Source organism: Arvicanthis niloticus, chromosome 1, assembly GCF_011762505.2.
Source record: "Arvicanthis niloticus isolate mArvNil1 chromosome 1, mArvNil1.pat.X, whole genome shotgun sequence".
Lineage (NCBI taxonomy): Eukaryota > Metazoa > Chordata > Mammalia > Rodentia > Muridae > Arvicanthis > Arvicanthis niloticus.
Window position 1 is genome coordinate 40,801,433 of NC_047658.1, and position 27,929 is coordinate 40,829,361.

At 43.9% G+C, this 27,929-nt stretch overlaps 1 long non-coding RNA gene across 3 annotated transcripts; it reads left to right on the forward strand.

Annotated features, from left to right (window-relative positions):
- Positions 1-1,755: 1,755 nt before the first annotated feature.
- Positions 1,756-27,087, forward strand: LOC143442660 (uncharacterized). Of its 3 annotated transcripts, none has more exons than XR_013111002.1 (5): positions 1,756-7,919; positions 9,197-9,341; positions 9,453-9,654; positions 18,476-20,869; positions 21,361-27,085. It is a non-coding gene; the product is annotated as an uncharacterized LOC143442660 (long non-coding RNA). The 3 variants fall into 3 exon arrangements; XR_013111006.1 differs by having other exon boundaries at positions 1,757-7,919; positions 18,476-18,627; positions 21,361-26,643; XR_013111001.1 differs by having other exon boundaries at positions 1,757-7,919; positions 18,476-27,087.
- Positions 27,088-27,929: the final 842 nt, after the last annotated feature.

Sequence of the window (27,929 nt, forward strand, 5' to 3'; positions counted from 1 at the left end):
GTGCTGGATCCCTTGGAACTGGAGTTACAGACAATAGTGAGCTGCCATGTGAGTGGCAGGAATTGAACCTGTGTCCTCCAGAAGAGTAGCCAGTGCTCTCAACCACTGAGCCATGTCTCCAGCCCTGTAAATCAGATATTAAAATTGAATTTTGAGAATAATTTTTGACTTCTTCCAATGCCTGGATTTGTAACTGTGGCATCACAAACTAAGATACAGGGCATTCACAGGTTAGTACAGCTCTTAGACTTCCTCAGAGAAATTCTTTGTGCAGTGACCATCTGTTACCACAGAAACTCACAACTGGTTCAGAGAATATGTGACCGAGGAGAGGAGTACTCAACCACAGAGGGAACATTGCTATCAGATTCCCTGCCCCTGAGGCTTGGGGACTGTTGCAGAAGAGTTCTCTAAGAGCCAGAAGTCAATGAGAATCAACAAAGCAGCATCTTCTTGACATGACAAGTCTGCTGCACTCATAACTCACAGCACCTGTGGCTACCTGCATAGGATGTGCCCAGGATCAAACCAGTCAACATCCCAGCATGGAGATGGGAAGGATTCAGGAGACCCCAACCATGGGTGAGGAGCTGTCGATGGCAACGGCGGACGGATTCTGAGGAAGGGAGAGTCTGTTTTTTTTAAAGGGTGTGGTCTCTGGAAGGTCAAAGACATTCCAGGGGGTTGCCCTACACCCCTGTGTATCTGGGCAGCACAAATTGGACTGGAGAGGTAATAGACCAGCAAACAGAAGAGGACAGGGAGTTGGGAAGGGGTAGGGGAGATGGAGAGTAGGCTGTGGATCTGGGAGGAATAGGGCATGGGTATGATATACGTACATTGTCTACATTTATGCAATTTTTAATGAATCAAAATATATTAAAAAAAGAATTATGAGAAACAAAAAGATGTTGAATATCTGAGTTACAGAGAAGTACTCTATAATGCCTGGGAAGCTTACGAATCTTCACAAGAGAAAAACATGTCATGGCTTTTTAGAAAATGGTCATAATGACTGTATTTATCTGTGAGGAATGATGTGATGTTTTGATTCATGCTTAGGCTGGAGGTTGAGCAAATTAAGGTAATTAGCATATCCATCACATTAAACTTTTATTGTTTCTTTATGACAATCACATTCTGTTAGCTGTTTTGAGATATGGGATGCATGATTATTAAGTATGTAGAGAAGCAGTGGTAGTTAATTTCTACATGGTTATCTCTGGAACTTACACACACACACACACACACACACACACACACACACAGAGCCCATCCCCCTACATATGCAAACATTTTATTGGCAAAGTATTTGACACGAAGAAACTTAAGGGAGGAAGGATTTGTTTTGGCCTACAGTTTGAGGGGATATAATTTATCAAATGAAGGATGTGTGAAAAAGCCTCACTACTTTGTAAGCCCATTAAAGAAATAATTAAAGTCAGAAAGAGAGTTTAGCATTTAAATGTCCTGGCTGCTCTTCCAGAGGACCTGGGTTCAAGCCTCAGCACCCACATGGTGACTCAACAACCATCTGTAACTGTAGTGTCAGGATATCTGTGTCCTCTTCTGGCCTCTGTGGGTACCAAACATGCATGTGGCACACAGACATAGATGCAGAGAAAACACTGATATACATAAAATAGATACATTAAAATATTTAGAAATAATAGTAATGTAAAAAAGGTTAAATGAAGGCACTGGTTGGGGGCAATGCTTTTTTTTTTTTTTTTTTTTTTTTTTTTTTTTTTTTTTTTTTTGAAAGATATAGGCTGTAAAAGGAAAATCTAAATGCCAGGTGTGAGAAACTGCTTGTTATTTTGATCAGAAAGGCTCCAGATGTGTCACCAACAACATGGGGTATTGCTAGTGCTCTTTATTGCCAACTGCCAACTGCCAACTGGATGAAGACTCTATTGTTGAAGGCACAATGAACACTAGGTATAGGACACAGAGAAATCAAACTGGAACACACCTGGAGATTATTCCCTTGGTGGCTGAATTTCATAGTGCCCCAGGTTCTGCAGCTCACTTCTGGAGAAGTCACTGTATTTATCCAGCAGTGAACCCTGCATGTTGCAGTACTGACCGGCCAGATGAAATGTACAGTGAGTGGCATGTCTGTTTCGGGGGTAACCAACTGTAGTGACTTTAATGAGAAATGTCCCCCATAGTTTTGGGCATTTGAACCTTTGGTCCATAGCTGGTGGTACTGTCTGGGAAGGTTCAGGAGGTACAGACTTGCTGAAGGAAGTAAAGTTGCTCTTTCTTTCTGCTTCATGCTTGTGGTTGAAAATGTGAGCTCTTAGTCTCTTGCTTCCTGACACAATGCCTGTTACTGGCCGCCATGTTGTCTTTGTCATTATGGAACTGTCGGGCGAAATAAACTCTTTCTTCTATAAGTCACCTGGTCATGATATTTTGTCATAGCAAAAAAAAAAAAAGTAATTGATAAACTAATTGATTTCTGATTAGATTTGAGGACAGCTCCATAGGAGGGAATTGATGATTGATGCTGTAAATCTGGTCCAAAGCCATGCCTGTGAGGTCATAGGAGGAGCCTGCAGTTGTTATTCTGTTAAACAGACATGTTGTCAAACAGCCTTCTAAATACTTAGGTTTATACTCATAGATTATTGATTTTCTCAACCTTGGTCAGAGAAGCTTCTTTTTGTAATGGTCAGCAGTCATTGTAGAGACTCATAACTGGTCAAACTGCTGAGAATAAATGACTAAGGGCCCAGCCCTAGATGGAGCATCTGTGACATCCCCTGCAAGGCTCAGGGGACATCACCAAAGAGAGGGCGGAAAGACTGTAAGAGCTGCAGGGTGGGGGAGTGTGCTATGAATTGTCTTCTGGGCCTGAGGTGACCTTTGCACTCACGAACACACAGCAACTGTGGTTATTTGTCTAAGACCTGCAGTCAGCCATGGCGGCATAGGTGAGGGTGGGGCTCACGATGGCTGTGCACCTACAAAGAAGCTTCTGAGAACGGATGACATCTGGAGGAGGGAGAATCAATTTGTTTTGGACAGCTCCATGTCTGCCCATGCTCACGCAGGGATCACAAATTGGACTTAGTGAGTTATAAAAGACAAGGCAATGAGAAGAAGAAGGATGAGCATTGTTGTGTGGTCCTGAGGAGACTAGGAGAGGAGAGTTGGGGGTGGATAATATCAAGGTATATTGTATATAAGTATCAAATTTCCAAGGAATAAGTTAAGAAAAAAAATTTAAATGGAAGCAGGGTATGGTGGCACTTGCAATCCCAGTGCTAGGGTGGGTAGGCAAATCCCTGGTTTGCTGGGCAGCTAGGCAGTGAGAAATCCTGTCTCAGGAAAGAAGACAAAAGAGGAGGAGGAAGAGGAGAGAAAGAAGAAGAGGAAGAAGAGGAAGAGGAAAAAAAAGAAAAGAAAAGAAAAGAAGAGAAGAGAAAAGAAAAGAAAACCGGATGGCCACAGCCAGTGCATCATGTACACATTGCACTTGCACACAAGCTGAACAGCTTCCTCAGGCATTTGTGCAGCTTTCTCTGTTTGATGCAGATGTCAAATACACATATGGATGGAACTACACATGAATGCAAAAGACAAACTGTGCTTCAGCTGGTATGTTTTGTAAAAGACACTGCCCCCCATCCCCAGTGTGTGTGTGTGTCCACCATTGTGGATGCATGCCCTCTGGAATCTGGAGGTTCAGATTCACTGAAGGACCCCCAGCTGACTGAGTATGGATGCAGGCTCTCTCCCACATGTGTGTGAATTTAGCAACTCGATGCTCCGCACATGTGCGTTTCACTGCCTAATATCTTCATTTCTCAACTGCTTGGTTTCAGACTTGGAAAAGCTGTTCTTGATGTTGAAAGCTAAGTTCACACCATGCAGGGTATTTTAAAACTCAGCATCTGATGCCTGAAGTGTGAAAAAAAAAACTTCTTCCTTTCTGTGAGCACCAAATGCTGGAAAGTTTTTTTTTTTTCTTCACTAACTGGAGAACATACAAGTCTATCAAAGGCTGATATGCTCGATCTGTTGTTACAGAGTGTGCCTGGAAATTATCCCTGCTATTTCAGGGATGAAACAGGTCAGTAAAGCTCTGGTTTGGTAGAGAAGTGGTCCAAATGTGTGATGCTAGGGAGGATATCTTGAGGAGAGACGGCTCACATGCAATCAATAAAATGAATGTGTTTGAATTTTTAAACAAATTACATATTTACACACATTTCAAGATGTATAGAAGGAAAGGACAGGAAGAACACTTGAGGTGCCAGAGAGATGGCTCAGTGGTTGGGAGTGTGTACTACTGTAACAGTTCTAAGGGTTCCTAGGCCCTCTTCTGGGCATTCCAGGAGGAGGGGCACCTGCACCCACATGGACATATCTCTGCCCCCTACATACTAAACACACACACACACACACACACACACACACACACACACACACGTATATGTGCATATGTTCACACACATATAGTTCAAAATAAAACAAATCTTTAAGACAATATACTCCAGGGAATCTGGGATTAAAAGAAGACAGTAAGGGAGGAATGCAGGCAGGCTACCTCACAGCAATGATTACAGTTGGTGGCCTTCTGTTCACAGTCAAGTCTTTAGCCTCTGAAAAATAACTTTCAGGGAAAAAAAAAAGAGCAGCTGTATTGAGAATACACAGATGTTTTCTTGACATTATTCCCTAAGCAATTCAGTGTTACACTGTTTACTGTACTGGGTAGTTCGAGTCATCTAGAAATGTTAAGGTATAGGGTAGGACACACGTAGCTTCTGTGCAAACATTGCAACTTTATTTCCTTTACTTACTGATTTGTTTTTTCAGTGACAGGGACAGAAGCTGGACCTTACACGCATTGCTGGTAAACTCTGCCCTCAGCAGCCATACCCTCTTATCCAGGTACAGGCCTTTTGTGTAATGATATGGAGTACTCTGGAACTGACCTTCCATAGGGGCATAGATATTGATGGGTGACAGTCTCTCTGAACCTATGTTGGACTGCTTATGACTGTTGGGACAGTACCATGATAGAAAGTTCTTCCTTCTTGGGTGGTCCTCTTCCTTTCTTCTTTGCACATGTCAGAGCGACATGTCGGCTGAATGCTCTTCCTTCCCCTCACTCTCATGTAGATCCCTGGAAGTCTCTGGTGGGTGGGTTCTACCCTGGGCCTGTGGCTCTCCATTTCCAGCTAGCTCCTGGGGTTTCTATAGTAGCTACGTGGGAGGAGGACTTGCTCCATCAGGTTTATTGCACACAGATGTTCTAAGCAGTGTGTAGGCATGACTGAGGAAAGAATTCTTCATGTGCATCTTTATTACTCCCCAAGGATCATGTACAGCCTAGTGCCTTTTCCACAGAGTGATCTGAGAAATGACTGTTTTTAAAATGTTTTGCCTGCGTGTATACATGCATACCATGTGCCTGGTGCCAGTGAAGCCAGATGAGGGTGTTGGATCCCACAGAACTGGGGCTACAGTTAGCTATGAGCCATCATGTGGGTGCTGTAAACTGAACCCAGGTCTTCTGCGAGAGTAGCCAGTGGTAACCCCTGAGCCATCGCTCCAGCCCCAAGGTGACAGTTCCTAAAGAAAATTAGAGCAGGGATCTCTTGCCTCACATACTTTGCAGATAATAAATCCTGTGTTTGCAGGGGCCAAAGTCATTCAGAGAGTGGGTCAATGAAAGAATTATACATCCCAGTGTAGTGTGCCCAGTGGGGTGACAGGCTCCACTCACAGTACCAGCTGCATGAAGATGGCAGAGCTCTAAGGCATAGCCTCCAGTCCTCAAACCTTCTGTGGTTAAGATGCCAGCAAAGGCAGACAGGGTGGTGGGGAGGGTGTGAGTCAGTCTTCTGTCATTGTGACACGATGATCAAGTTAATGTAAATGGGGGGGGGCTTTATTTGGCTTATTGTTTCAGGGGCCTTGGTCTGTGGTCACTTGGCTCTTTTGCTATTGGGCATGTGGCAAAGCAGTTCCTCTTCGTCGAGAGTACACAGTGGAGGAGGTGTTCACCTCCTGGCAGGCAGGAAGCAAAAGAGAGAAAGAAAGAGATGGGGTGTGTGTGTGTCTCTGTAGTCATGTTAACTGTACACCCCTAAGTTATATTTCTCCAAGTAAGCTTCACTTTGTGTGTGTGTTTGTGTCTTTCTCTGTGTATAAATGTGTATGCACACACGACCTTTTGTGTTTGTGCCTCTCTCTGTGTATGAATGTGTCTGCACTCATGACTTTTTTGTGCGTTTGTGTCTCTCTCTGTTTATGAGCGTGTGTGTGCACATGGGTGTGCACTCCCTGGAGACGAGGAATCAAGATCAAATATCATTCTCCATCATTCTCCACTTATTTTTTTTTTTCAGGATAAGTTCTGACTGAAACTGGAGCTCACTGATTGGTCTATACCAGTTGGCCAGAAAGCCCCAGAGATCCTCTTGTCTCTGCCCTAGCACAGGGATTACAGGCAAGAGCCATCATGGCTGGCTTCTCTGTGGGTCCTGGGAATTGAACCCAGGTCCTCCCATTGTGTGGCAAACATGTGTACATATGCATGTACTCATGTTTCAGTAAGCTACTGAGCTCAGCATATTGCCTTAAAGCATGGGGTATACATGAATGTATGCATGTGCGTTTGTGTGTACAGAGTCCAGAGGTTAATGCTGTGGTGTCTTCTTTTGTTGCTCTCTGCCTTATGTTTTGAAACAGGGTCTTCCAGTGAACCTGGAACTTACTGATAGTCTAGGCCAGCTGGCAAGGGAGCCCCAGTGACTCTCCTGTCTTTCCCTCTCCAGAGTTGGGATTTGAGGTTTGTATGGCTACACTGGACTTTTTATGTGGGAGCTGGGATTTGAACTCAGGTCCTCATGCTTTTGTGGTAAGCCATTTACCCACTGGACCATTTCCCCAGCCTTTTATAATCCAGCATGGTTACATTTATGTTTCCTTGCTCTTGCCTTGGAGAAGGGCCTAATTGGTTTACAGTACCCACTGTGTCATATAGGGTCCCATGCCTGTGCCCACCAGCTCCCATTGCAGGAAGCTCTCTCTTACCTAACCTGTATGCTTGTGAACAGGCAAAGTATAAACAATAGTGTGTTGCCTTGAAGTATGCAACAGCTGGGTTAGATTTTCTACAGCGGGCCTTTGTGCACAAGCTTGTGAAACACCAGTGGAAAAAAAATAACCTTATCGCAAATTAAAAGAACAATCTTTAGAAAATAGTTGAAACGTAAGGTTAATTGGAGCCAGAAATGTCAAATTAATGCAGCAATGCACCGGGGAGACTGCCCTGGCCTTTGTGCACAGAACCCGTGCACATGACGAAGGGAAGCCGGGAACGACATAATAGGATTTTAGGGGGTCCCCTGTCATATTAAACAGGCTCTGCAATTAATTTCTTGCTGCCATGTTATTTTCATTGGCCTATATTTTCTCTGACCTCTCGCATTTTTTTTAGCTACCAATGCTGGGCAAGTGGGACTTAGGACTGAAAAAAAAAAAAGAAAGAAAACCCTTCACAAAACTGTTTTGACTGAAAATCTGTAGCAATGCAATAAAAACAGCCTTAGGATGGGTGAGCTGTCTGGTGCCCTTGGGGTGATCTGGGGTTCACAGATACTGACCTGGTCTTCTCTGCTCAGCGACATACCTTCTCTATCTCATCCCCCTTCTGAATCCCGCAGGTCCTATCTTTCAGAGAAATCTTGGGATTCCGAGAGGAGGACGGTGGCCTTATAGGCCAAGATCTTTCATTTGTTGAATGTGAAACACAGGCCAAGCAACCTCTTAAAAGCATCACCTTATTTAATCTTCATCAAAACCCTTTGAGGGGATAGTCTATGACCATAGACATTTCCAGGAGGAGGAAATGGAGGCACAGAGTGGTGAGCTGCTTGGCCAGAGATACACAGGTAGTGAATGCCTCAGACTCTGGGATCTGAGCGCAAGCATCTTGGTTCCAGAGATTGTGTATTTAATAGAGTGTCATGCTTCCTTCACATTACGATGGAGCTGAAATTCACTTGGAGTGTCTGCTGGACAAATAATCACAATCAATTTTGTATTTATTTACTATATTTGTGCATGCATGCATATGTGCTCTCTCTCTCCTGCTTCCTCATTGCCTCTATCCCCCGTCTGACTCTGTTTCTGTCTCTCTGTCTCTTCCTGTCTCCTCTCTGTTTCTCTGTCTATCTGTCTCTGTCTCTCTCTATGTGTCTCTCTCCATGTCTCTGTCTCCATTTCTCTCACTCTCTGTCTCTGTCTGTCTGTCTGTCTGTCTGTCTGTCTCTCTCTCTCTCTCTCTCTCTCTCTCTGTCTGTGTGTGTGTGCGTGTGCATATGTGCAAATGCATGATAATGTATGTGCATGTAGAGGCCAGAGTTCTATCCCAAGAGTCTTCCTCAGTTGCCCCCTTCCTTACTTCTCGAGGCAGGGTCTCTCACTGAACTTGGAGCACTTGGATTTGGCTAGAATGACTGGTCAGCCAGCCCCAGGGACCCTTCTGTCTCTGCCTTCCCAGCATTGAGATTATAACTATGAGCCACCATATCCAGCTTTTATGTGAGTGCTAGGATTCTGGCTCAGGTCTTCATGTTGACAAAGCAGACATGCTACTCACTAATCCATGTCCCAAGCCCTATTATTTGATACTTCTGTTCTATGCCAGTGTAGTGGTGTATGTTACTTTGCAACTCCTTGTGAGTGTACAATAATTTCAGTTTAAAAAGTAAAGACATGGAAGAAAAGTTAGCTGTCAGTCTGGTACATTGCCTTGATCTCTGCAGAAGGTCATATTGTGACATATCAGGTAAGGATGTCGCTAGAGAGTCTTCCAAGATGGCCTCAGTTACCAAGCACTACTTCCCATTACAGGAGAATAAAATCGTGTTCACCAGCAAAATGATCTGGTAGCAATAGCACTGAGGGAAAGGTTGGTCACTTATGTTTGGGATTTTATTTGTGTAGAGTGATGGCTTAGTCCTTTGTTCCGATGGGGCAGTGGATGTGCAAGGTACCCAGCATGCAGTGGGGGCATGATGATCCTTTCACACTTGGCAGCTTTGTTTTACTGATAAGGAGAGTGGTGCATGGATGTGGTAAGGGACTGTCCAGGCTCATGTTGTGAGTGAACTAGCCAGAACGAGCCCGTTTATCCAATGGCAATCCCTATTCTTGTACCCCACAGTCTTCTCTCCAGGTGAAATAAGTGAATTTGGTCTATGAGAAGCAGAAGGTGTGAATATGGCCATGTTTGCCTGGCCCTCCTTTGCTTGTGTGACAAAATGACATGAACACAAAATGATGTCCTTGCCTTGAAGGTATAAACACAGGTATAAAGTCTCTCTGTGTCGAGACTTTAATAATTAATTTATCAAAATGCCTGAGCAACCTATTAAACAAGTGGGTACATCTGACATTATGATTGATTTTTTCTCTTGCAGGGCATACTCATTTAAATGAGAGAAAGTACTGTGAAGCTTCGTAGTGGTGGGGATTGGTAGATGGTTGAGTAATACGTCTTACCAAGCAAGGTGAGGTCTGACAGTCCATCCTCAACACCATCTCTGAGCATCTCTCCTTGGCATTTCTTCTGGGAGATGGAGGCTGATGTAGGAGAACCCCCAAAGGTCCCAGTCCATGTTGGTGAGTGCGCCCACCCACACACTGTTTATATACACTGTATGTGCACACACACACACACAAACCTTGTTACAGTGAGCTCCTTAGAAAGATTACATGTCTCTGGATAGTCTTTGGTTGGATTTATGGTAGGGAATCAAAAAGGCTTCATGTACTATTTAGAAGCTAGAAGTGTGGATTCTGAGTACTACTGCTGGACTTTTCTAGGCTTTTCTTGAAAACTGTTGGTCTTTAGAAGGCTTGGCATGCTGGCAGCCTATCGCTATGGTAGTTCATGCTACAAGGTCCAGCCTTACAGTGTGTCACACAGCGTGGTCAGTCTCTATACCTCAGGAGACATGCGTGCTTTTCAATACACTCCAACATTATGCTCTAGGTAAACTAGCAAGTTTGCTGCCTTACCACAGTGCCCCTCGGGACTCCCAACCCCCACCAAGGACAGGGTGGAAAGTTGTCTCTCACTATTTCTCAAAGGTCAAAGTCAACATTTGGCTGCATACTGGTCACAAACTAGTAGACTAGATATTGCTTTCTCTACTTTCTCATGGAGGAAGCTCCAAAGGGTTGGCTTGCTGGGGACCAAGAAATCTTATCTTCCAATTGTAGGTACAGTTTTTATTCCTACACTCGGTAATGAATTCCCTGCTACATGGTTCTTTTGGACATGTGATGAAGTCAGAGATTTGAAGATTTTTAGCTTCATTATGAGTTTCTGTAGCTGTATTTTCTGTGTGGGTATATTTCTATTTATCAGCACATATTAATATAGGGTGAGAGTTGATTTTGGGTATGCTGATTATAATTTAGGAAATACTAATTATTATATTTTTTGGAGTGTTGGGGATTGGATTCCATGTTTTACACTTCTTCCACCATTGACTTATACCTACTCCCCCAGATGTTCACATCTTATATGAAATGTGTACTTGACAATCCACCCAATTGAAGAACGGGCGTGATTGGGTTTAGCCAACTCAGCAACTCATGTCTCTTAGGAGACATGAAGGCAACATAAAGATAAGTACCTACAGTTGCATGCTTCCAGCAGTTTGGCATCCACTGAGAATTTAGGATTCAGAATTATCTTTCAATCAGCTTTTAACCCTCCCCCTACTATTTTTCCTAATTGTTTGTATTTTCAGGATACTGAGACGACGACGAAGGATGTAGCTCTAACATGGGCAAACCTTTAATTGGCTCTGCCAACCAGGTGGCTAGCTGATGAACCACTGTACTTCAATGGCATAAGCACTGGCTTATAGTTAAATATTTGCACGTGTATCTAATTACCTATGCAAAATTGTTCCTGCCAAACAGAAGTCTGGTTGAGCCTTGGCATCCAACATGCATTAATATTTTAAAGTGTTGCAAACACTTGGTGCTGTAGATCCAATTTTACTAATGTGTTTTTTTTTTTTTTTTAAAAAAAACACCTCCCACTGCACTGTGTAATTTTTGCATATCTGTAGCATGCTTAGAATGCTATTGTAAGGTTCTGGGCACCAAGAAATCTGATAGTGTATCACAATGCCCAAATAACAGTAAGAAAAAGAAATCTAATTCATTACCAGGCTGTTAGTATTTTTTCCCAAATAATGTAAAAAAACTGGTTTGACAGAAAAGGCTCTGAATAACCTTTAAATTATTGCCCCAGAATATAGGAGTGGGTCACCCAGGCAAGGTGGGGTGGATGAAATTAGCAGCAATGGCCCAGCTTTGATCCTTGAACAAAGCCCTCTGTTTCATGCACTCATCGGTCCTATTCCCAGCTGGGCTAGAGCTGGTATTTTTGGCAGTAATGGGACAGCTGGGGTTTGAGAAGAATCATCATCTTATCCAGGGTGGTTGGGAAGCTCAGAATTTGATTATTAGAAGGCACCTTGCAGCTGGGAGGGAAGGGACTGAGGCAGTCCAGAATCAAGGAGCAACCAATAGCCAGGGCCAGGGTAGGAAGGACAGAGCAGTAGTGAGCTGTGCGTGGGCTTAACTTGGTGCCTGCCACTTAAGGGGCTCCTGAAGGCAATGGCATGTTAGTCTGTTTTGCGGTGCTATCACAGAACAGCTGCCACTGCGTAGTTTGAGAAGAAGAGAAGCTATTTCAGTGCATGATTCCTCCAGCTAGAGGATCCTAAGAACATGGCGTCTTTGTCTTGGACAGGCCTTGACTGTGTCACACAGCATGGCTGTGAATGGGAAACAGCCACACGCAGAAGCCCTGCTTTGTAAGAACGTGCTTTTGGCTGGAGTGAAATAGCTCAGTGCTAAGAGCCCTGTCTGCTCTTCCAGAGGACCAGGGTTCAATCCTAGCACATACACAGCAGCTTACACACATCGTAACTACACTCCTAGAGGAGCTGTTTCTGGTCTCTTTGGTCACTATACAAACATATATACAGGCAAAACACTCATACCCACAAAATAATAGCATTTTTTTAAAAAGCTACTAACCTGGGAACTAAAGGGCTTGATGAAACCACTGATCCCTTTGTTCTCATGACCTACACTAGGCCCCACCTCCCAATGGCCCTGCACCTCCGACATGATCCTCTTAGAACACAGGCTTTCAGCACATGAACTTTTGGGAAAATATGTAAACCACCTCCATGTTGTAGCAGGTGGGGAGGGCAGCTGTGATTGTATGGGATGTAAAATCATGAAAGAAGATGAAATCGAGCTAAATACTTGGTCCCTGGCCTAAAGGATTCTCATGAGGGTCTATGAAACATGTCGGTGACCACTTAGTGATAAGTGACTCAAGGCTGTCACATCTAGCCTACCTGTCCAGCTTCCTTCTTAAAACATTACCTGCTGTCCAGGATCAGCCCTCACTAGCCCTGAAGTCTTATTTCTACAAACACTGTGAGGTTAACACAGTGAATCTGGGAAACATGTGATTTGAGTTTAAAAAAAAAAAAACACAACACTGGCGTAGTTAAGTGCTCAGACACTACACTGGGCACCCCAGTATTTCAATTAAGAAATGTTTATTTTGTCTAGTGGCTTTCCAACTAGACAAAACTTGAGGAGACATTGTTAGTTGCCACAACCAGAATGGAAGTGCTGCTGGCAAGCGTTATACAGAGGCTGGGATGAGCTACACAGCTTTCAGTGTGGAAGATGATCCCTCCCGCAAGGGCCAGCCCCTTAAAGCGCTGTTGGTCCTGAGGCTGAGAAACTCTGGCTTGGAACCTTTTTCACAGAATGGAGATCAATTAGACTTGATACATGGCACTGAGAGCCTGTGATGTACAGCAGGTGGCAGGCTGAGGGGGTGACAGCTGGAGACCCCTGAAGGTCTCAGGGCTATGTATGTCTGGAGATTAGAGTAGCCAGTGTGTAGATTGGCTTCGCCCAGACTTCTACAGGAACAGGTGTTTGCTTTGCGGTTTTCTTGTGCAAAACCCAAGCCAGGTGCTTGCTTTGCTGCCGGGGCCAGCTCTTCTTTGGCCAGCAGAAGAGAAACTAGTGAGGGAAAGCACGAATGATAAATAAAAGCTGTGAGAAGAAGAAAAGGGCCAAGAGTAAGAGGTGCTGAGTTCAGATTAAAAACTTTGTGGGTAAAGGGGGTTCAGCTGAAAAGCAACAACTTTGGGTTAATGTTTGGAAACCTGCAAATCCTAGGTCAAGGCAAACCCTGGTTCCTTCTTTCCCTGCCTCTCCTTTCATTCAAAAGTATATTCTATTGTGTATTTTTGAGGTATATAAAATGATATATGGTACATATTTACAAATCATTATTAGTGGACCAAGTAACATACCTGTATCACCCATAAGGGGTGCTTAATAAATTCTTGTTGGGGTAATTTGCAATCTGGACTCGTATGATGTCATTTACTTTCTAGTACCCTTTCAGAGGGATTGTTCTGATGGTGTCACAGCTCTCCAACTGATAGTGTAGCTTGTCCTAGGGAGAGAAGCCCCCACTGAGAAGCACGCTGCCAGTGTTTCTCCTCAGATTCAATATCTCAGACTTGAATGGACTTCTTCAGCCTGCTTTTGCAATCAGGCTAGTTACTAAACCCCTGCTTCCTGCTGACCTTGAGGTGTGAAGGGCCAGCTGCAACTGCTTGGTTAGGAGATGCTGAAAGCATCCCAGATGTGGTCGCACTGGGGACAATAGGCTTTTCTCAGTCCACATGCCTGCAGCCAGACACCCTGTCTGAGACCCCATTTGTTTCCCTGAGTCCTTTGCTGGGACCCTGTGTCTCAGCAGCAGGTACAGAAACAAGATGAGGGACTGCAGTTAGACCTGAAGCCCATGCTAGGGCAGGAGATTGTCATAGATGGAGAGGAAAACAAAAATTCCTGCACTCCAAAGAAAGATTATGTTGGCTTACCCACCAAATTCCTGCTGAGCACAGTTGTAATCGGAATGTACTCTGCAAAGTTTATGGGGTCCTGGTGCTACTTGTTGCCGAACTGGTCAATTAATCTATTATTATTATTTTTTAATGAGTTAAGGGATTTCCTTGGGCAGAAAATCACCAGGAAATATGACCAAATGCCCGGAGCCCAGGGAATGACTGGTCTTTCCTTCTGGTAAACCCCATTCCACAATTAAAGGAGGAAATGTATGTCTCCCACGACAGGTGGCAAATCAGGCTGGTCTGGAAGGGGGCGAGGAAGGTTGGGCTCTGCTTGGAGGTGATCTTGGGGTGGTCACCATGAAACGGGTCACCCGAGTGCAGCAGCTTCAAGTGTAGGAAATAAAGCTATTGAGTTTCCCTGCTGAGAGACAAATGATTTCTATTTAAAAACCTGCTTGTTCTGTGCAGAAACTCCCAATGTAGCAATAATTAATGATATCGGGAGGTTAAGAAAGACCTTCTGTTGGAGTCCCTCTGCTCCAGGCGCGAAATTGGATTAAAGTGAAGATAAACTTAGACATTAAATCTGAGGAGGAAGTCAGTAATTATGTGTGAATGCACATATTTGCAGCTGTTTGAGCGAGCCAGGTTGGAGCCGTGTGGCTGCTCTTATTCCAGGCATGTGGGGCTCTTAGAGACGATCAGTCAGAAGAGGTGTCTAAACGGCACTGTAGCCCCAGCTCTTGGAGTTATGCTGGTGTTTTAGGTAATAACAGATGCTGGGGCTTTGCTTACTTACTATTTATTCGTAGTTTCCCTTTATTAGTAGATGTTTATCCGCCAGGGGACAATGTGTATTCCACAGAGTCACCCTGAGGTAGGTTAGTTCCAGGATTCCCTTACAGACACACAAATCCATAACGCCCAGGTTACAGTATGGATCAGCACAGTATTCACACAGAACATACATACTTCACTGTCTAGGTGACTCACAATGTCAACTTTATGTTAATAGTTGTTACATAGAGAAATAACGTCTGGACATGGCTTAGCACAGACACAAATTTTCCCTAATGTTTTCACTCAGTGGTTGGCTGAGTCCATGGGGATTCATGGGGAGCTCACAAACATAAACATCCAACTGTGATTTTTCTAGATAATCTGGCAGATGGGGATGGCCATGAGATGTGGTTCTGACCCAAGACATCTAAAGGGAAGCTAGCTGAAGCGGGTTTCTGGGGAAGTTAGTTATTCTCCTGCTAACAAGGGTCAGGGACCTTTCCCAATTTCCACCTTTACTCATGCCTAGACTATCTGTGAAAAAGGCTGGAAGTTGTACTGCCATTTTACAATCATCAGAATAAAATTTATGCTTTAAGGGTGGGGCCATTGGCAGCTATGGGGACCCATCATTCTTCAGTTTCCTTTGCCTATGAGATGGGAAGGAGACAGCTCTTCTTCAGACATTTTGACTAAGCCCAGGCAGTTATGTTTAGATTTAGAGTAAAACTCCTTCCTTGATTTTTGGCAGAGTCCACACAGCATATGATAGTATTTGGGAGGACTCTGTGTGAGGCTTGCTTAATTTCCTGTCACTGACAGGGTGGGCCTGGACAACAATGATACATTCTTTGAGCATGGCAAGGGGTACTGATGGCCTCTGTGACACAGAGGCAACAGATATGGCTCTTTGGGTATTCTCTGAGTCTCTTTAGTGTAGCACATATTGACCTCCAGGGACCCAGTTGACTATGCTTGCTCCAGATGGATGCTGGGATCACCAGGAGACATCCTGTTTCGATAGCGTTAGAGCTAACAGAATAACAACACAAAGTAAAAAGACAAAACTTCATTCCTTCTCTGGATATATTCTGATGTCCCTGTCTAGAGAGAGAAGGCTGGCTTTGCTCTTTACTAGTTCTTCTTAGTTTTAGGATGTCAGTTGCTGTTTGGTTCCAGGAAAGCTGGATCAAGAATTCATTCCCTGCTTTGTGAAGGGCTTGCCTCCCTGGGCACTTCAGGGTCAGATCTAGGAACTGGGTTTTTGAGATGAAAAGATCTCCTTAGATTTGGGCAGCAATGGACAAGAGGCTGGACACCCTTGGAAGCCCTCCTCTAGTCATCAAAAGTCATGGCTGCAAAGGGGTCTCTGGGTCCCATGATCAAAGTCTTCCCTTGGTTGAAGGGTTTTGCATTTGGTCTTGAGTCAGCTAAAGCTCATACTTCCATGAATTTCTCCAAGTGCTCTCCACACTTTACAACTAGCTATTTTTTTTTCCCCCCATGAGACTCGTGGCTGAGACAAACGGGATGGAGCGGGATTTGAACGGGCGGGGAGAGAGAGAGAGAGAGAGAGAGAGAGAGAGAGAGAGAGAGAGAGAGAGAGAGAGAGACACGGCAGCGGGCCCCGCGCCCTCTGCAGGCGGACGCCTTAGCCACTGCGCCACTAGCTATTTCTTTAGTTTCATCTCACACACGAGAATCCAAACCTTCAAGAGGTTCAATATATGAGCACAGTCTAGTGGAAAGCTGGTCTGGCCATGGACACCAGCATCTTTCACCCTCACAACTTCCACATGGCTTCTCCTCTCCTTTGCTGGGAGCTCAGAAATCAGAGAATGGTATCTGAGTTGCTAGTGTGTGCATGCTCACCTCACAGGTTCTAACCTTCCTGGGCATACAGCTACATGCCCCCAGACCGCCTTTGTATTGTGAAGCAATGAGTTTGGGCCATGGGGAAATAGGGTTTTGCTACTTTGGGTATGGTCCCTAAAGTGAACTGGATGATGCAGAGTTTTCACATAGAACACCCAGAAGGACATGGAGAAGACTCAGTGGCTAAGTCACATGAGAAAAGAGGACCAGCACATGCACAGAAGGGGACGTTCTAGCTTCCATTGTTCTTTTGTGTCTATGAGAAGTCTGAGGATATTTGTGTCAGGACCTAGTGTAATGACACTGGCTAATGTAGGCTGCTGGTGTGGCAAAGTCCATGCTGGATCTCCTAGAGGTCAGGACTGGTCACCCAGGTAAAGCCCCATAACTGTTATTACACCTATTGTGTGATGGGTATGCTAAGGTTGTGGTGGAGACATTTTCTGCATACTTGAGATTCCTGACTCTGTCTCTGAAGATGATGCAGTCTCAGATGGAGACAAGTGGACACCAAACCACACTTGCTAGCTCTCTCTGCCTTCCGCCATCCTCTTATAATGCCTGAAGATTTTCTTAGGGCTTTCCATAAATATAGAATTGAATTCCTCACACTTGTTTCCTGGATGTCACTTGTAAAGACTTGTTCCTAAGTTGTGGAAGCAGCTGCAGAGATCTTCCATACTCCCCGAGGTGTTTTATGCATCTGAGAGCATTTTCCACACAGAAAATGGATATAGAATACCCATCTCTCTGCAATGCTGTGGAAATGGAATGCGATAATGCATTTTAAAGTGTCAAGAATCGTGCTGGGAGTCCAGCATGTTCTCTTCCCAGGAGATAGGATATTTATTAATTGCACAGACCTGTCTCTGGAACTTCATCAGAGAGTGGGGCAGGCCTAGAGTTCAAGTGGTGATGGTTTGGTAAGTACCTGCACTCTGGAAAAATATGGTATCTGACAGGAAATATATCCAACAACCTGTAAATCACTCAGTGTACTTTTTTTTTTGGATAATGAACTATTTGTAGATCAGCTATAGGCTTACAGGGAAACTGGACATAAAGCATGGGGGGTTTTCAGTATACCCCCATTCCTTCTCTTCCATCTATGTTCACTGAGTACATGTTCCCACTTACTAATGACAGTGATGTATTTGGCACAACTGACAAGCCTACACTGACACATGATTGCTCAGAGCCCACAGTTTGTGTTAGTATTCACCTGGTTTTTCCAGCAAATGGCTTTTAGAAAAGCTGATAATAGTGCAAAACTATCATTATAGTATAAAAATTAAACTAACTGCCTAAAAATATTTCTGCCCCACCTGTTCATTCATCTCTCTTCTTACAGACATTCTCCTGTGTCGTTTTCTGGGATTTACCCCCACCACGTGTGGATGTCTAGTTTTCTAAGTTTTCTAGGGCCACTTGTTGAAAAAACAATGTTTGCTTTATTTTTCATTTATTAAAGGTCAGCTGATTATATTTATATAGAATCATTCATAGGCTTTATTGCAGGGGTTCTCAACCCTCTAAATGCTGTGACCCTTTAATACAGTTCTCATGTTGTGGTGACCCTCCAATCATAAAATTATACCATTGCTATCTCATAACGAAGGACATCTGGCATGTGACCCACAAGGGGGTCACGACCCACAGGTTGAGAACCACTGATTTACATTCTATTCATTGATTTGCTTTCCCGATTTCCAGGAATATCAGTCTGTCTTGATTAATGTAACTTTAGAGTAAGTCTTGAAATGGGGTGTGTCAGTCCCCCAACTTTTCTTTTTTTCTGATATAGGACTTTCTTTTTTTTTTTTTTTTCATTGTGTGTGTAAACTTTAAAATCACTTTGACAGTGTCATCAATTCTACTGGATTTATTCCTCAACTTTGGAAGAAGGAACAGTAGATGCTGCTGCCCAGAACTGCTCTGCAAGTCTGGCCTGCCATGGTGGACACAAATCCCTTGACACTGTGAATCACAATAAATGAGCCCTTTCTTCTTTCAAGTAAGTCCCCATCCTACTTTAAAATTGGGTATTTTATCTCTTAACATTAACTATTCTGCTCAATTCTCTTCTTGCTTGCAGGGCTTCTACTTTGTCAGTGTTATATTGCTCTGAAGAGACACTATGGCCAAGTCAACTAATAAAGATAAAATAAAGAATTTAATTAGGAACTTGTTTACAGTTTTAGAGAGTAAGTCATGACCTTCATGGCAGACAGACAAGCGCTGGAGCAGTAACTGAGAGCTTATATATAACCCACAAGTAGGAGGGATGGAGGGAGGAAGGGAGCGAGGGAAGGAGAGAGAGAAGAAGAGAGAGAGCAGGAAGAGAGAGAGAGAGAGAACCTGGCATGGGCTTTGGAAACCTCACCCCCAGCCCATTGACACTTCCTACAATAAGGTCATACCTCCTGATCCTTCCCAAATAGTTCCAACAACTGGAGACCAAACATTCAAATACATGAGACTATGGGAGCCATTCTCATTCAAACCACTACAGTGTCTAAGAGGAATATCTCTATCCTTATCTCTATCTATCTATCTATCTGTCTGTCTGTCTGTCTGTCTATCTATCTATCTATCTATCTATCTACCTATCTATCTTTCTATCTGAAGAGCCCATCTCTTTATCCTGAACAGGCAAGGTGGTTGGCTATATTGGTTTCTTGTCTCTGTACTGTGGTAAAATTTCTGGCAAAAAGAAAATGTAAAGAACAAAGTGTTCATTTAGGCTCAAAGTCCAAGGGTACTGTCCACTGTAGTGTAAAGGTCATGGTGAACAGACTTTGAGGCAGATAGTTACATTGTGTCCATAGTTAGGAATCAGAGAATGGTGAACGCTTTTGTTCAGCTAGTTTTCTCCTTTTTCTATAGTCTGGAACATCTGTCCATGGAAGATGTCTGTATTCAGGGTGGTCTTCCCCACCTCAGTTAATCTAATCTAGGTAGTCCATCAGCCCATGCTCAAAGCTTGTCTCTGGAGTGATTGTACATTGTCAAGCTGACAGTCAAGTGTCAACCATCACCATGGTTTCTCCCATCCGTAACTTCTTTTAAGTCATTTTCTTTGTGTTTGTTTTTTTTTTTTTTTCTGAGACTTGGACATGTCTGGATGGAGTTGCTTCCTTCCTTTATCTTCTGTCAGTTTCTTTGCTTTAATATCCCATGAGTTTCCTAGGTTTGTGGTTTCATTGAACTTTGACTTTGGGGGAATTCATAGTCATTATATCCTCAGATATGGCTTGTGTCTTACTTCTTTCTCCTGATATTCCCATACACAAGATGGTTTTGGCTATTCTCTTCTGTTTTTTGTCTATTTTTTCTCTGTGCTTCTTAGTTTGGGATGTCTCTTCAAGCTCAGACACTTGTTTCTCAGCTGTTTTAGATCTGGTCTGGACTGAGCCTAACAGAGGGGCTAGTGTTTCTTTTTGATTTTTGTTGGGACAGCCATCTATTTGCTTACATTACTCACTTGTCCTTGCATGCTGTGTAACCTTTCAATGAAAGCTCTCAAAATATCAGTCATATATATATATATATATATATATATATATATATATATATATATAAAACCATGTTTGTAGACTGACACTTGTAACATTCACACTGTATCTGAGTGTGGTTCTGATGGCTCATTCCATCTTCGCTGGTACATTTATATTTTTTAATTTAATTAATTTTTGATTTTGTTTTCTCTTTGGAGACAGGCTTTCTCTATGTAGTCCTGGCTGTCCTGGAGTTTGCTTTGTAGAGCAGGTCGACCTCCACAGAGATCTTCCTGCCTCTGCCTCTCAAGTGCTGGGATTAAAAGCTATCTTTATCTTTTGAAACAGGATATCATATGGCCCCAAATTCATTATACAGTCAAGGGTGTCCTTGAGCTCCTCCTGATCCTTTGGCTTCTACTTCTCAAGTTCTGGGATCACAGGTGTGAGCCACAGTTTGCTTTTTGCCTCTTAATATGCCTTAAAAAAATCTATTTGTTTGTTTGTGTGTCTGTGCATGCACATCTGTGCATGATGGGTTGTTACAAAGACATTCTGTTGGATGGGTCTTCAGGAGAATGGTGCTGAGGCATGGGGCTCAGTCTAGCAGTGCAACTGGTCTCAGTCTCTCTGTGAGCTCTGTCCTGATAGTTGTCACTGCTTCCTTCATTTTTCTTAATCTTTTTATTTCCTCTTATGTAGGGCAGGATGGTCAGAGAAGCTAGAAATATGTATTGCCTCCACCTCACCCCTGCCAAGGTGGGTTAGACTATAACATTCTTTTTTTATTTTTTTTATTTTATTTATTTATTTATTTTTTGTTTTTTTTTTGAGACAGGGTTTCTCTGTGTAGTCCTGGCTGTCCTGGAACTCACTCTGTAGACCAGGCTGGCCTCGAACTCAGAAATCCGCCTGCCTCTGCCTCCCAAGTGCTGGGATTAAAGGCGTGCACTACCACCACCCGGCTAGACTATAACATTCTTGAATTATGGACTGTGGTAAAATGATAGGCCTGGGCAGAGCATTGTGATACATTTAAAACCAGTTCCTTTTTTTGGGGAAAGGAGGGATTTGTTTCTGAAATTCACTGTAAGCCTCTGGTAGGGCCTTGAGGGTAATACAGTAGAGTGGGCCCTCCTATGCCTGAGTCCCTTGGATTTCTATTGGTTTATGTTGAGTCTCCAGCAATTTATCTTTTCCAATTCGTAAATAAAAATTTATTAAAAGCTACAGGGGCTTCTGTTGGACAGGTAAGGGTTACAGATGTGCCTCATCGGGAACAAAGCTGTCAGACACAGTCTTTGGAGTATTTCATGCCACTGTTGAAAGAGATTGCTTTCAGAATCTTCGGTTGATGGCAAGATACTGGTACCATGGCCTCATTGTCCTCCCGGGTCTAGCTTCCTCCTGGGTGGCTACTGCCAGCTCCAACAGCACTCCAGGACTCAGTTCTCAGAACTTGAGGGAATGGACATACTATTCACAGAAGGCCAGCGCAGTTGGCAATCCTCCATTCTTAATTTCCAACCTCATGCTAGGATAGCGCTCCTATCTGTAAGCAGTGCCTACAGTGGATGGACCAGGGAGGCAAAGCCTGGCTCAGCATCACCCTGGGGCTCGGTTCCACCCAGCCACGGAGCCCCACTCCTGCAGAATGGCCACTAAGAGCAAGTCTCAGGCAATGTAAGTATAGTCAGATTTTCTCGTTTCGGCACCAGTTTCATGGAGGGCTCTGTTTCAGAATTAGTACCTCCCCCCAATTCATATGTATGGAAGTCAGCGATTAACATGGGGTGTCTTCTTCTATTGCTCTCTACTTCACTTTTTGAACAGTGTTTCTCACTGGCCTTGGAGTTCATAGATCCAGCTAGGCTGGTTGACTCATGGATTCCAAGATTCATCTTGCATCTGCCTCCTCCAAGTGGGGTTTCCAGATGTGTATTGCCACTGCTGGCTTTATAGTGTAGTAGTGTAGGTGATGGGATCTGAACCAGGTTTTTTTTTTTTTTTTTTTTTTTTTCTGACTGAGCTCAGCTCAGTTCATTTAATTTTGAGGGCATGTTTTCCCATGTAACTCTCTGACTGGCGTAGAAAGGGTTAATCTCGCTGCTTTTTATTGTTGTTTTCCCCCCTACACATCAGACCCGAAACTGGAATAAGTCAATTAATTCTTAAAAAGACTCTTCTTATGTTAACTAAAAATTAGCATTTTCCCAGGACTCTAGGCTCCTCTGAGCACATCTTTTATTGTCTGTTTCACTGAAAACCTGCACTTTCTAACGTTACCCTCTAAGGGAGGTTAGTATACACTCCCTAGAAGTCTTGTAAATTTCCCCCTGCTTATTTAGTACTTATTTACAACAGAAGAAAAGCTCCCCTCCCAGTGCCAGCAGGAGCCTGCCTGAGTTTGTAATCAGAAGCTAAGCTTCAATCTGAATACTCCAGGTGAAAGCTGCAAAGTTACTCAGGACTCCCTCCAGGATGCCCTCCCTGTGGAGTATGGCTATCCTGGCCCTTTCTCTCCATCTCTTAGCACCTTCTTTGTTGGAAGTGGCCAGCAATGGCAGGCTTTACATTAGTTATCCAAGGAAATATTTTGGGAGCCTAATAATCCTCAACAACTTCATCTGGCACAGAGAACTCGTGGAAACAAATGAGTTTGGCCAGAAGCCCAGGCTGTCAGCCCTGGCTCGTGTTCATTAGCAAGGATCTACCTTTTGTGTGTGTGTGTGTGTGTGTGTGGGGGGGGGGGGGATGCACTTGAACCTTGCAGATGGTTCTTTACCTAAGTAAGCAGACGGCTGTGTGAGCTTGGATGTTATTGCTCTTCTCACTTCAGCGGGAACTCTGAGGCATGGAAGGTTGTGTGGAAGTCAGATGCAATGAGGGCTCTGAGGTAGTCTGTGTGCACGTTGTTTTTATTGCATTTCAACCTCATCATAGGGATGCATACACTTAGAAAGATTCTATTGCTGTTGGATTTATATATATATATATATATATATATATATATATATATATATATGGATACACACACACACACACACACATATATATATATATGGATACACACACATACACACACACACATATATATATATATATATATATATATATATATTATACACACATAGACACACATGTGTATATGCACACCCGCACATATACTGGTACACATATGAATCTGCACACCCATACCTCCTCCCACACAAATACAAATTTCATTAGGAAGTTACATTCTTATTTATTTATTTATTAATTATTTTAGACAGTGTCTCATGTAATCCAGGCTGGATTCAACGTTGCTAATGAAGGATGATCTTGAACTCCCGATCACCCAGCTTCCACACCACACCACAGAATCCTGAAACCGAAAAGTTTGGGAATAGTGATCCTCTCCTAATTATTCTCTTTGTTTTCTAGCAGATATTTCTGTGTCTCAGAAGCAGCGGTCATTTGAAAGAGAACCTTCAACGATGAGGGCTAATACATTCCAATGTATTTATAGATGGAATGCTATACAACAACAAATGGGAATAAAGTAGAGTTCCATACAGTGCCTGTTCAGTGAGAGAATTAAAAACACGACAAATGCATTGCAGGTTTAAAAGCCAGAGAAAGTCTGTGGCATTTGGTCAAAGATAGGCTGTATATGTGATGGCAGCCCTATAAGAAAATGTCGCCTATGATGTCATAATATAATAATCTATCTTGTATAGTATACCCTATAATATATAATGTAAACATGATGATGAAATTGCCTAAGTACTCATTTCCTAGAGCTATTAGACAATGCAAGAAGAGAATACTGTGTTTAAGAATTCATACACAGGTGGGAAAAGCAGAAAGGAGAGCCAAGAAGGCTGTCTTAAAAGTTAGGCTCTGAGTGGGTGAACTTTTGCAGCGACCTCCTGGAGATGGCTGTACTTACCCCGAGTGTTGGAGATGTGACACCTTTTTCTGCCTGTGACTCAGCCAAGGGTAACAAAGGTCTGTCTTGGAGGCCTCTGCACAGTGACTGCAGGATGGGAGCTGTGTCATGATGGCTTCCTCCTCCCCCTTGCTTCAGCGCAGCTGCTCTTCCCCCAGGCAGTCCAGTCGATCCCAGCAGCTGTGTGGACTCCAATGTGCAGTCTTCCCATGCTCCTTCACTGGCTTCATCACATTTTCTCAGAGGCTCCAGTCCCTGGCAGCTCAGCATCCCATTCTCTTGGACCAGTGGCTTCCATAGAGGCCTGATGTCCAGGGCTGTAGGATACTGCTTTCAAGCCTAGAGTCAACATTACCAACCTCTTTCCCTTACTGGCACCGTCTATCAATAATAGCTGCTCCCGATGGAAAACCCAGATTACTTATTCAAACTGAGGGGACTAACTGGCACTGGGCAGTTTGTGTGTTACTCGCATGGAGTCATGGAGCATAGACTGAATAGAGCCAAACTCTTCTCTGTTGTGCATAACAGAAAATGTGGAGCCAACTTGAACTTGAAGGTCTACTTTGTTTAGGTGACTGAAGGTCGAACTCCTTGCCATACTTTATGAAGACAAAAGGTCAGACTATCCTTGCTAGAGCAAAGATGAAGGGTCTGAAGACTGAAGGAGACAGAGATGCTGAGGTGGGGTTAGTCACTTCCAACCCCACTATCTTCCCAGTGACACTTCTGAGAGGGCCCAGAGTGGCTCTGCAGTAGCATTGTGAGAGAAAGACCGGGGAGCGGTGGACATTGCTGCTCTTGGGTGCTCTGGCTTCAGTGGAGGGCAGACCCTGTAGCATCAGAGACGGAGTTTTAGCAAGATGGACCATGTGGAGATGAGGAACTTTGCCCCAAGTAGGGTATGGTTGACTGCTCAGCAGACTCCAGGAATCTGTCTGACTCTACCTCCCATTTTGCATGTCTGTGATTGCAAACGTGTGACACACATTTGGATTTTTATGTGGGTTCCGGAGATTTAACTCGGGCCATTAAGTTCACGGGGGGCTATCTGACAGAGCTATCTGTCCAGCATAAGATATTTAATTCTTCAGCAGCTTCAGCTATCTCACACTGGGAAGCCTACTGACTGCTGATGAGATGCGGTTGTGGATACCTGGGGTTGAGGTTGTGAAATAAATACTAGTCTTCTGCCCATGAGCAGAACTTGGAAATCCTAGGTTGTGGCTGTTAGCTGCTCCTGTGGCAGAAGGCACTGCTAACACTCAAGGAAACCCACTCAGATCTACCTTTCACGGACCAATAGACGTCATCTGGATAAGTATATCTGCCTAAAGTTTCCACTACTACCTATTCCAAAGGGTGGGATCCCTCTGGGTTTCAAATGTACATCTTAGAAAAAAAATGTGTTCCTCCAAATGTACTTAATCTTATTCCCCACATCTTGTCAAGTCCAGGCACATCCAGAACAGCTCCAGAGAAGCAACCTCCAGATGCTCCATCTCCTGTCACATACACAGCTGCTTCTACTGGACCTGTCCCTTCTGACCTATCCTTAGATGGCTCCATAGACCCTGGACAGCAGGAAACAGCCAACTCTCCTAAGACCGGACAAACATCCCCCATACCCATTCTTCTAGGTTCCCCCTAGAGACACGTTGCCCCCAATGCCAGCAGGAAGTAGCCAGATATCACAACGTCCCTATTCCTGCTTCGCTGTCACCTCTTTCTAATTTTTCTTTTTTAATTAAACCAAAACGGAGGAATGTTAGTATTCTGTCTAAACTCTACCTCCACAGTTACCTGGCAACAGCCAGGTATGCTTCTCCCCACAGTTACAGGTAGGCCTGGCCCACTATAAAAGGGGCTGCTTGCCCCCTCCTCACTCTCTTAATCTCTTACTCTTTTGCCTCTCTGTACCATCCCCCCCTTACTCTCTCTCCATGTGGTCATGGCTGGCCTCTACTTCGCTATGCCTGCTTCTCTGCTTCTCTCTCTCTCTCTCTCTCTCTCTCTCTCTCTCTCTCTCTCTCTCTCTCTCTTTTTCTCTGCCTCTACTACCCTCCTGGCTCCCCTCCCCATGCCCTCAATAAACTCTATTCTATACTATACCAGTGTGTGGCTGGTCCCTCACGGGAAGAGATGCCTCTACATGAACCCACTGAGACATCCCCTTCCCCATACCTCTCCACACACCCACAGAACATATTCTCCTTATCTCTTTATCTTTTTTTATAAACACTTCAGTGGCTCAGGGAGCGGTTTTCATCACAGGGACATCCCCATGCTGTGCTCACTGGCACCAAGCATTGTAGGCTTCATTCTGTGGCTGGAGCAGCACAGGAGAAAGCTCCAGGCAATTGGTGAGAGCACTGGTGTGCTGGGCGGGCACATCATATAGCACTTGGATCACACAGTCTCTGCTCCAATCAGAACCAATGAACACAAAGGTCAGACCTGAGAGGCCAGCCGTTCTGGGTGAGAAACGCTTTCTAAGTAAAGAGAAAGAGTTCCTCTCTGGTCAACTTTTGATGGAACATGTGGAAGAATTGAAGCCTTATAATGGACTTTCAAGTAATTTAGACCGACTTCATATGCAAAGCAGGGAGGAGGCTGTGCAATGCAAAGCCATGTGATGCTGCTAGGAAAGTCTGGGGAGCAGCCTTCTGTCCCCCTGTGAGTTCACGTGGGATTCCTTTGCCTTCCACGGGTCTTAGGGCTTCCTGTGGCTTCCTGTGGCCCATGTTCCATCTCTAAAGATACTTGTGCCCTCTTTTCTCTCCTCTCTCAACAAAAGTACCTAAGGAACTTTCTTAGATACTTTTTAAAGTATGCAGTAAGTATCTAAGAAACCTTGCAAATAGAAAAGTTCTGTCTCCTTTGTCTCCTTACTTGTCCAATATGACAACCACCCACTCCACAGATAGCCACATACAGATGTAGACATGTGCTCTTGTAGGAAAGCGAGGACAAAGGGAGACAGTTTGGAATTATTATTATTATTATTTTTAACTGTATGCTAGAAAGAATGGCGAATAATTTCTCCAAGTGGTCAAAATAGGACGTGCACTCATTTGAATTTTAAATTATCTACCAACTGGGGGTTTCTATTTTGCTTTAGAGGGTGGATTCTAGATAAGTCAATGCAAAGCTAGGTTCAGAAGCTAAAAAAAAAAAAAAAAAAAAAAAAAAGTCCTCTGTGGCTAGCAGGGCATTTGCATTTGTCAAGGGACTAGGCAGCCACAGCTCCTGCCCCTCATCCTGATTCTATTAACCAATGTCAGTGCTTTAGTGCTCTGGAGCATTTGAACACCGGTGGCACAGAGCTTTGCAGATTTCCCATGGTCTCTTCCTTGAGAGACTCCTCTATGAAGAGGAACCAGGAGAGCTGTCGAATTTTCTGTTAAGTAAAAGTCCACACTAAGCAAGTCATATTCACATTATACTGCTGCCTCCACTTGCGCCTCTAGTTTTTTTGTTTTTGTTTTGTTTTTTTTTTATCCTTGCTTTGTTGAGCAATTTAATATCCCCAACATGTCACAGGGTCCCTCATCCTCACTATAGAGTTGAGGACAATGAGGGTCAGATGGAGTGTTTCTTCATATTGTCCCTAAATGAAGCACTGGGCACTTCCACCAGGCCTGTCTGACTTCTCCTTCGTGGCTCTGTTTGTTCGAGAGCACATTTGTGAGGGTGTGGTGTGTCTGAATGGGTGTGCACGTGTGTGAGGGTGGGAGCATGTGTGTGCACGCGTGTACACGTGTGTGTATGTGTACGTGTGTACATGTATGGAAGTCAGCCATCCGTGTCTCCTATCTTCCTTCATTGCTTTCCACATAGATGTTTGAGACAGAGTCTCTCACTGACTTGAGAGCTTACCCATTGGCT